This window comes from Callorhinus ursinus, unplaced genomic scaffold (assembly GCF_003265705.2).
Source record: "Callorhinus ursinus isolate GAN/ISIS: 27379988/994484 unplaced genomic scaffold, GSC_fseal_2.0 scaffold7, whole genome shotgun sequence".
Lineage (NCBI taxonomy): Eukaryota > Metazoa > Chordata > Mammalia > Carnivora > Otariidae > Callorhinus > Callorhinus ursinus.
Genome location: NW_027397069.1, coordinates 27,992,763 through 28,003,935, shown reverse-complemented (window position 1 = coordinate 28,003,935; position 11,173 = coordinate 27,992,763). Strand labels below are relative to the sequence as shown.

The 11,173-nt window shown below is 40.0% G+C and overlaps 1 long non-coding RNA gene across 1 annotated transcript in view; it reads left to right on the top strand.

Moving 5' to 3' along the window:
- The first annotated feature begins 359 nt into the window (after positions 1-359).
- The window catches only part of LOC112826791 (uncharacterized), an 89,629-nt gene continuing 78,815 nt past the window's right edge, over positions 360-11,173 (top strand). Inside the window, exons 1-3 of the long non-coding RNA XR_012378768.1 lie at positions 360-497; positions 624-833; positions 8,814-8,868. This is a non-coding gene — a long non-coding RNA (uncharacterized lncRNA). The remainder of the gene's footprint in view (positions 498-623; positions 834-8,813; positions 8,869-11,173) is intronic.

Sequence of the window (11,173 nt, the reverse complement as noted above, 5' to 3'; positions counted from 1 at the left end):
GTCCAACTGCAAAATTTCTTTCTGAGCCAACATCTGCATCCTTGGACAGATCAACTAGTGTGTAAAGTCCGTGTTAGCTGATCAAGCATGGCTTTGTTTGCACTTACTCACTGCGCATCCAGCACTGCGTAAGTGGTTTTGCATATTAACTAAGTGCACAGTAACCTTCCTTTACCTCCTCAGAGCTCCACCCCCTCCCACCCAGCCCTCCTCGGGAAATCAGCACTGTTACTCGCCTCGGAGGAAGCTGCCAAGAGGTTGCCATGGCAACTGTTCTGCTTTCAGCAGCTACTTTTCTGGCTTAAAGGGTGGGGGGGGGTGGATGTGGGGGGGTAGTGATGGGTGGGGGGGACAAAAGAAAAAAACCTGAGGAGAACTAGGCAGCTTTCTGATCAGAGTTCAGATAAAGAGGGCACAGTCATTTTCGGGCACTGCCTAAAATAATCCAACGGGTTAGAGAGCTCCAGCAAAAGAAGCAAACTGACAAACTAAAAAAGGTATGTACAGTTGAAAGGGCAATAATTAAATTATTTTGGTAGTGGTCTTAAGCTGAAGCATTTCAAATTGGTATCAGTCCCTCTCATTTAGGATGCTAGTTTACGAGTCTTTTCATTTTTGTCCAGAGCCAAACAAAGATGATGAGTTTTATGAGATTATAAACGGCAAGGGGAGAAAACAGCACCCGAATGGGAAGCTAACATCCGAAAGTCATTTTCTAAAACTTCATTCAGCACAGGAACAATGCAGCATTCAGGCATAATGAGCTGAAAGTGCCCGGTGCGCCAGGTCAAGTCGGCAACCTCTGAGCTCCTCTCCAAGAGCCGTTTGCCAAGGTAGGCCACGGAACGGTCTCATTTCAAAGGAAGGGCTGGGCTTAGGCAGGGAAAATTGCAACAAGTCAAAATATGGAAAGCTGGGCATGCCAGACCGGTGGGTTTCGGCGGCGTACAGAGGGCTGTGCTAAAAACTGCACCAGACACCTGGTTCCTGGGATTTCGGCAGCTATCCATGAAAGAGCTGAACAGTTGGGTGGTTCCTGGCAGAAAGCTGGCAGGGTTTGGGCAGGGCCAGGTCGTGTGCGTGGCATTGACGCGGGGAGCCCAGGCCTCATCCTCCCTGCCTGGGTTTTGCTCATCACCCCAGCACACACTGGCTCCCCACCGGCCAATGAGCTTCCCAGAGTTCCTCCTCTGCATTTCACCTCCTCCTGCATTATTTTATTCAGCGGTGATGAAAACCCAGTGCCCTTAACCTTCCTCCCACAGCCACTATTTTCTGAATCTATCGTTTTGCTCGGAACCCAGTAACAGCTACAACACCTGGATAAATTTAAAGGAACTGTAAGATGGAGAGGCAAAACAAGTCGAAAGAGACCAAATGGGAAAGTAACATGTAGTGTCATTCTGGTCACAAAGTCATTAACGTTTGATGACAAGATTATTGATATTCTTAGCGAAGTAGCAAGGGAAGCGCTAAGATCTCAGAGGTTAACAGTTCTTTAAGGACCCAGAGTAGTGGTGCAGCAAGGAGTCCTGAGTTTGGAGCAAAGATGGCTAGCTCTTTGCGTGGAATGACTTGTTTCAGACTGCAAATATAGCCATTTCTGCCTAACCCCATGATAGGGTCTGAATGTTTGTGTCCCCTCCAAATTCATATGTTGAAATCCTAACCTCCAGAGATGATGGTATGAGGAAGTGGCGTCTTTGGAAGGGAATTAAGTCATGAGGGGGGAGCCCTGATAATTAGGATTTGTGCCCTTATAAAAGAGACCCTGCTGAGCACCCTAGCTCCTTCCTCCCTGTGAGGCTACAAGGAGAAATCTGTACCTGAAGAGGCTGCTCACCTCACCCTGGTCTCAGACTTCCAGCCTCCAGAACTGTGCAAAATAAATTTCTGTTGTTTATAAGCCACCCGGTCTGTGGCATTTTGTTATAGGAGCCCAAACAGACTAAGACACCCCATATTGTGGCAGAGATAATAGACTTATTGTCAATTTTCTGTAGACTTTTGCCACTTGTTTTTTTTTGTTGTTGTTGTTTTGTTTTTTGGTCTTTGACAAGGAGAGGCATATTGAGGTAGGAAGGAGGAGGTGAAGAGGGGAGGGAATAAAATATAAATAGTGGAAATGAGAAATGGACTAAAGCCAATTTCTTTAAAGCCAGATTCAAAATTTTTACATGGTTTATATCCTGAATGATCTTTGCAGATGACAAGAGAGAGTGAGACCGAAGTTTGAAGACATAAAATCACATAAGGCCAAAGACCGAAGCACTTTATTTAAGCAAAGTTGTGCAAAGTACCACGAGCCAACCTAGAGAAGGAATAGATACATGAACCGCCCCCCTCCATTGGAGCTCTCCTAAGTTAAAGCCAAGGACGAAGAGTTAAAAATGAGTGGGCTCTCCTGTGTATCACTGATGTAGCTGGAGGCCCTATATTATATAACAGTAACAGGATAGAGAATGACAGTTCCTCACAGACTACAGTAAATGTGATTAAATTATCTCATCAGCTTCAGACTCCTGAGTATTTGTACAATGCCAGAGAACCATTCCTTAATCTGACCTGTCTGCTAGACCCCTAGATGGCACAGGGAAGACATGTTCGTGTTCAAAGAAATCCCTCCCTCCAATGGCTGATTGGAGGGATACCGAGTCTGATCTATATAGCAACTGAATCCAAGAATGAGGCATGGAGAAATAATACAGGGGTGGTGGTCAGGGGGGGGGGGTGGGGTGGGTGGGAATAAAAGCAAAGAGAAAATTCGGAAATTTGTTTTAACTCTGCAACAGTTTCTATTCCATTCCTTTTCACTGACCTGATCTAATTCAAGCAGCTATTATCCCTGTGAAACACTGCCACAGCTGAATTTATTTTTATTTTGCCTGCTCAAAGGCAATGTAAAGCGAATTTGAGCACATCACCTTCAGGGAAAAGACTGCAGTGTATTACTCACCACCTTCCTCCTCCCCTCTGCATGAAAAGGTTAATTTGAATAAGCTGCTGCTTCCACAAATAGAACAGTAACCAGCACAAAGCAGAACCACCAATGAGAAGGCTTTTCAGTGATGTCATACTTATACCTGCTCCTTATTATTTGCTGGGTCGTGACAATGTGTTCCTTGAATCTCATGTTTTATTGGTCAAGAGCCCCGTCATTCTGAGGGCTTCTGGAGAGTTTTAGACACTGCAGTTTCTTTACAAGCCCAGAATTTTTTCAGCTCCTGCAGTTCAACAAATTGTTGGAGAATATATTAATCTGAGAGGATTTTAAACACTGTTGTCCTGAAAGCAAATTAAAAAAAAAAAAAAAAACGCCTGTGATAGTTTAGAGCTGACTTACATGCCCTCCGATAATAGGTCCATTTGCCATATAAAAGCAGCATAAGAAAAGTCTGATTTTTGTTTTAAAAAAAACCCACCTGAGCAGAACTTTCATTAAAGTGTTCATACAACGATTATGCTAAGCTAAATATTGTCATCAATGGCTTAATGGAAAACAAAATTATTCCATTTATTCGACAACAACTTATTGCCCCATTGAGCAGAACTTTCTCAAAAAGAACTAGCTCTAAAATGTACCAGTTTGTAGGACAGAAGGCATTAGAGGAAAGAAAAGTTATCTGGTTTATTTTTGTCCTAAGTAGATTTTACTTTTTAAATTAGGTTTTCACGTCATTAAAATGTACGCCTCAGATTTCTCAAATTCCAGCATTTTTCTGAGGAAACTCCTGCAAACAGACTTGAAAACGATGCTACCTTGTAGTGAAGATGACAGATAAATCAGTTGTGCATGCGTTAGGAATTATTCAACCCACTGAAGAACTGTAAGAAACAGTCTGGTCAGCAGGAGATACTAGTGTGGTCGGGGGCCAGAACCAAGTGTTGGTGTTCTAATCTAAGGTGGCAAGTGGGCAAAGTCAGGTCCTCCAAGACTTAGAGGACAGAAGCTAGCCATCCATGGTCAGTTGGTGAAGCAGAATGTATAGTTGGAAAGAAACAGCCAGATTTTAATGGACAGTAAGAGACTAGAAAGAGTTCTTAGGTGGGAGGAAGGGATGAGAAAGGATAGGTGTGTACAGAACCTTGGTCATATTAATTAATCTCTCCAAATCTCAGTCTTCTTGAGGGATAATGATGATAGCCATATACAGGGTTATTGTGAGGATCAGACTGAGAAATGTATATTTTTTATTAGTGTAGTGCCTGTCTCAGTAAATGAAAGATTTGTTTGTTTGATGTTGCCTTATTGTGACCCTCGAGGTCCTTCGAGGACCTGCATGGTCTGGCATCAGGCTGACCATCTCTTTTACTCTTCCTCATTCTCACTCTGCCCCAGTTGTGTTGACCTTCTTGCCACGTCCCAGACACATTCCTAATGGGCTTTGCCCAAAAGGCTTTGCCTTTGCAGGTCCTCTTGCCTGGAACTCTTCTCCCAGGTCTAACCTCTTGACCCAGATCTCAGCTTAGAGATCACCTCCCAGGAGAAATCTGACTCAACAGCATCCCTATGGCTCTTTCCCAGTACATCATGCTATGTTTTTTTATTGCCACTTATCAATACTAGATGTTACTTTATGGTTGTATTTTTTATTTGTTCATTATCTATTTTGCTCACTTGAATGTCAGGTTCATGTGAGCAGTAGCTTTGTTCCCTTATGTGTCCCAAAGCCTAGTACAGTGCGTGGGCATAGCAGGCTCTCAAAACTCTTTGTTAATGAAAAATGATGATGATGAAAACAGCAATGGGAACCATAAGCTCCTCAGGACACTGCCATCACAGGAATGTGGGTGTTCTGACCAGAGAAGGGATCTGAACACCACTGCCTCATAACACAGTTTAAGATGTATACATTTTCCTACTGAGCCAAGAAAAAGTATCTCAACTTCCCCATCACATCTAAAGGATCAAGTTATAAGACAATGAGAATATATAGCCCTGGTATTCTTTATGCAAAGGATGTCAGTGCTCATTAGGGTAGATGAAATGGGCGGGGGGTCACTGGGCCAATGGTCTAGAAGAGATCTGAGGGCAAATCTCAGGTGGAGAGTTTTAGTTGGTATAGCCTTTCTGAGGTCTATCGTTGTTTTTCTCCTACAGACTCCTATAAACCTACTTGTGTTGGCTCTGATTCTCATGAATTGTTGGGTACAATCTTGGGACTTTGGATCAATAGCAATTAGAGAGCAGAATAGTAAAATTCAGGACAGTGTTCAAGACATTACATACCTACACACACATTAGTGCACATATGTATTGAATGAACCAATTGAATGTTTAGAAAATATTTTAAGATCTTTCTGTTCTGTCCCCTTCTCAGGCAATCATGATGATAAAGTAGACTTTTTTTTGGATTTCTATTTTCCTGGTAACTTAAGGACATTATGAGACAGCATAGAGCTTATGTAAGCATTAGCCCTGCTGACATTCCAAATGAGCAGATCAAATGCTACCTAATCATTCGGTTACAGCTTGGATTTGGCAGTCTTTTATAAACTACTGAATTTGAAGGAGCATCTGCTTTTTACATCTTGGCCATGTCAGCACCTGTTGCTGCTTCTTCTAGAAACTTCTTAACATAATAAAAGTAATATGAAATAAAATCATTGCTAACCAGAATGCTTTTGAGAGATTATAGATTATAAAAATTATAGATTATAGAAAATTGCCTATCCTCTCTGACACGTTCCTCCTCTATTACCCTCAATTTTAGTTTTCCTACGTTAGTTTTTCTTTGACCTAGAGATCTCATTAAAATGCAGATTGTTTCAAAATGTCCTGAGTGGGGCATGAAATTTGTCATTTCCTGGGTACATCTACGTGCTGGTCGTGGACCATACTCTGAGTAGCACAGGTTTAGATGACACAATGCCATGTGTTTGGTTCTGCTCTTCCAAATTAACATAAATATTTTAATGAATTTTAATGAAGCCCACATTTCTCCCTCACATACATTCTATCATGTCTGGTTTCAGAGATTTTATTCTGAGGTATATTCACATCCAATTGGTATCCAAGCCTCTCTGAGTCTAAGAACTGTTTCTCTCTCCACCTGCACATGGGCTGGCTCTCTGGGTCCTTCTTCATCTTTCTCCCTCAAAGCTGCGATAACTTCGAATTTATCTCCCAATCCTCAGACTTATCTCCCTCCAGCCCATCATTTTATATTCTGTCACCATACTTTCTTTTCAAAAAATTTTTTTGTTGAGATTACTTCCTTGATTGAAGACCCCTGCTGGTTCCCCTTGCTTAAAATAGAGGTTGGCATTGGCCCCTGTCATCTGACAAACCTGGGCTGGAAGCCAAGTTCCTTCAATTTCTTTTTATGTAACTTTGGGCAACTTATTTAACTTCTGAGAGCCACTCTTTCCTCACCTGCACAACAGAGATAATACTACATGTCTCAGAGTGCTGTCATTTGATTTAGATGCCACGGTGTAGATAAAGCATCTGGTAAGATGTCAACCACAGTAGATGTGTAATAACTTAATTACTTTTTTCTCTCCTTACTATCCAGCCTGATCAATTTTGGTTTCTCTAACATCTTATACAGATACTTTTGAACTTGTTTTTCTTGTCTTCCCTCCCTAAACTACATATGGACATCTAGCCCCACTGGACATCTCATTTCCTAATATATCTGCTGAAAGACCCTTCTGTTCTCCTCCACCACGCAAATTCCCTTGGTCTTTCAGGGCACAAATCCTCTGCTTTCTTCCCTAAAAAGACCAAGCCACACTTGGGCAGAATTTGTTACTCCCTTCTTGTCTTCCCACACCACTGTGATTACGCCTCTCTCATAGTATACTTGCTATCATGTGCTGCTGTGATTTGTACCACAGCTCAGGACTTTGTCTTATTTCCTGATCTTTAGTGACGAGAGCATTTGTTGAATAAAGGAATAAAATCCATGGGATATGTAGCTTAAAAAATGGATGTTTGAATATTATTTTCTAGAAACTATATATAAAGGAAAATAATTTAGAAAGTTTTCCTAGACCAAAATAACAGCTTAGAGTAATAATCCCTATTTTTGGATACATTTTACTATTTTCGAGGCTCTGTTCTAGATGCTTTACATACACTATCTCGTCCGATTCCCTTAACTATCTTTTGTTGTAAGTGCCAAATCACCCATTTCACGGATGGAGAAAATGACATTCAGAAAAGTTAAATAGCCTCCCATGGTTATACAGCTTATGATTGTTAGAGTTGGGATTTGTGAACTTATGTCTTTCTGACTCCAAAGTTCATCTTCTATGTAGTATTATCTCATGCAATCCACTGCCATAGCCTGATTTCAATTTCTTAAATATAGATTAAAAGCATGGCTAGAGATCTTTACTAGAGAAGAATCTGTGAAGCAGATAAAGGCACTCTCTGTGAGACTCACATATTGAAGTGGTTTGGAGATAGTAGTTATTAGGTAGATAAAAAATATCTCAGAACTGTAAAATTCTGAAATCTGGACACCATGTAAATCCTTTCCTTTTTACTTACTATTTGTTTGGGAGAAGCTACTAAGTAGTGTTGTTCCTGAGGGAAGACTATCTTAATGATGCTTTTCTGACTTTTAGAGATACTTTTCATTTTCAGCACACAGTAGTTTCATGGACAGTCCTTACACAGATAATTTCCTTAACTAAGTCAAGTAGGAGAGTTCATTCCTGTAGTCTCAAAGAAATCAAGCTAAAACTAAGGCAAATCATGAAAACTACTGTGTGGTGGTGGGGGGGTGGGAGGGATGGGGTGGCTGGGTGATAGACATTGGGGAGGGTATGTGTTATGGCGAGCGCTGTGAATTGTGCAAGACTGTTGAATCACAGATCTGTACCTCTGAAGCAAATAATGCAATATATGTTAAGAAAAAAAAAACAATAAGAAGATAGCAGGAGGGGAAAAATAAAGGGGGGGAAATCGGATGGGGAGACCGACCATGAGAGACAATGGACTCTGAAAAACAAACTGAGGGTTCTAGAGGGGAGGCAGGTGGGGGGTTGAGTTAGCCTGGTGATGGGTATTAAAGAGGGCACATTCTGTGTGGAGCACTGGGTGTTATGCACAAACAATGAATCATGGAACACTACATCCAAAACTAATGATGTAATGTATGGTGATTAATATAACAATAAGAAAAAAAAAAACTACTGTGTGTTATCTGGTCCTGGGAACTGCTATTTGTAATAGACCCTCCAGGTATTTTCAGTGGGGGAAATCTTGTCTACAAGAGCCTACTAACAAGGAATCATCATAAAGCTAATTGCATCTGCAATTAATGACAAATTTCTAACTTGATGAGCAATTGTGATTCTCAATATGTTTGAAGCCTCTTGGCAAAGCAACTACAAACTGTTAGAGAAGTTCTCAGTGGGGATTCTTGTATTACATGGTGAAACTTATCTATCTATCTATCTATCATCTATCATCTGTTTTACTGACCTCTTGGAAACCCTCTCAAATCTAGAGTCTGTAGAATCGATATGGTTTCTGAGTCTGGTGAATGTATCTAGACCTGGAATACACCAGAATATTTGGAAACAAGAAAATAGTACCTAGGAATATCCTAATGCTGAGACAGGATTTCTCAAAGTGTATTCTCTGGAACATTAGTTCCATGGGCTATTCAGACATGTCAGGTGAGAAAATAAAGTGTTCTAAGGCCAAATTAACAAAGAAACACCGAATCTAAAAAAAAAAAAAATGTCAACAGGTTTCTTTGCTACTGGACTTCTCAGAATCTTTAATATGTCAATGTGTATTCTAATTTTCCTGGGATAATGTAGTTTCTGTCTTTTCAATTTGTTTTGTTCAGGTCAGGGGGTATCTCAAAAATAGTGTTCTGCGGAATAAACCCTGTGAAGCTGTGGGTAAGTGATTTTTTCCCCCTAGGCCTTTGACATATTTTGTCTGGCTATAGGTTAACATCCTACTCAATGATGTGGCACCATTGGAGCAATTCTATGAAGACATGATGTCTAGATGTCTAGAGAGTAATAAAAAAAGAGTCCTACAATTGGGTATTTACTGAAAGAAAATGAAAACACTAATTCAAAAAGATATATGCACCCTTATGTTTATTGCTGTATTATTTATAATAGCCTAGACATGGAAGCAACCTGTGTCCATCAATAGATGAGTGGATAAGGAAAATGTGGTACGTACACACACACACACACACACACACACACACACACACACACACACACACACAGGAATATTATACAGCCATTAAAAGGATGAAATTGTGCCATTTAAGACAACATGGATGGACCTAGAGGGTATTTTGCTAAGTGAAGTAAGTCAGAGTGAGAAAGACAAGTACCACATTATTCCACTCATAGGTGGAATCTAAAAAAATAAAACAAAACTACAAACGAATAAACAAATAAAAAGCAGAATCAGACCTATAAATACAGAGAACAAACTGATAGTTGCCAAAGGAGGGGGTTAGGCAAAATGGGTAAAGGGGGTGGGAGATACAGGCTTCCAGTTATGGAATGAATAAACCATGAGAGTAAAAGGCACAGCATAGGAAATACAGTCGATGATATTGTAATAGCGTTGTATGGTGACAGATGGTAGCTACACTTGTGGTGACAATAGCATAATGTATAAACTTGTTAAATCACTAAGTTGTACACACGAAGCTAATGTAGCATTGTGTGCCAACTGTACTCAGATTAAAAAGAATTAAAGAGAGGAGTCCTATATAAACATACAAAGAAGCAAAGATATGTTAAACTTGGGTAACACCCATGATATAGAAGGATTTCTATAATTATAATGATTGAAAAATTTAGGAATCAAAGGAATCCTCTATAGTATCATAAACACATTTTAAGCCGAGTGGATTCATTTGGAGAAGACTGAAATTTCATATTTTCCCCACAGTATTGCTAAGAACACTGTTCAATTTCAACTAATGTCAAATTATCACAGGTAATAGTTCATTGACAGAAATGGGACAATTTAGATTCTATGTAATCAAACATTGATATTTCAGAAGTCAGGTTATCAAGGTCTCTAGGTCACTTTCTCTTTCCACTCTGAATCTTACCATCTGGAAATCATGACCTAAAAGTGCCTTGCAGTGTGGGCAAAAGTAACAAAATTAAGTATATTCTACTATTGTAGTAGCAGAGTCACTGTACAAGATTCTAAACCCAAAGTTAACATGGAGCCCTAGTTTCATTATAATATTGACAAGCATTCCTCTCTCACTACAGATACCTGAGTGTTGACTGTTGAAAGTACCTTTCCAGTTTTACTTTTCTAGGGAATTTTCCTGAAAAACACTGGGAATAATGAAGTGTGTGACCAAGAGAAGATAAGGATATGAGCTTTGGATATAGATGTCGACTACACATAGGTGTAGACTGAGTTCATCTACTTTTTCCATTTTTGGTGGGGGAAACTTTTCTTCATTAAAGATGCCCTTCTGAAAATTAACAATTCAGTTCCTCCATTGCATTAGTCAGGTTTCAAACACTCAATAGCCACATGTCGCTAGTGGTTACTGTATTGAACAGTTCAGCTCTAAGACATTGCCATCATTGCAGAAAGTTCTATTGGACGGCAGTGCTTATGTTCAGATCTCAGATCCATATGGGAGTTAGGAATAGGGGAAAAGAAGAGAAGCTAACATGGCAGGATTTTACCAGCAAGTGGTAGTTTGTGAAATTGTAGAAGATGGAAAATATAATGTCCTAAGTTCTTTTAAAGTTCAGAGCTCTATGAAAAAAAGAGTTTTATGCACAAGAGTAAAAAACCATAAAAAATGCAGAAACACAGGAAAAAAACAGGTTAACCTTTAGCTCTGTATTTAACATACTTCTGCTTCGAAACCTATTATTGTTAAGGAAGGGAACAAGCCAGCTTCTTTCGAAGCACATCTCTTACGTGACTCATCCAAATCAGGGATTCCTTTGCTCATTGTTTGATGAGAATTCACTTTCATGAGGGTCCACTCAGTCCACTGTATTTGTCCAAAGATTACAGTTGGAGTAACCTCACAGAGCAGAGTTTCCAGCAGGGAACGAGAAGGCAATGTAATGAGTAAGGGTAAGACCATTGCAAACAGAAATTAGAAAAATTTAAAAAATTAATTGAAAGTTCATGGTTTCAAGGGCTCCAGGGAGACAGACAAGAATGGGGAAAACATTAAAAATGAAG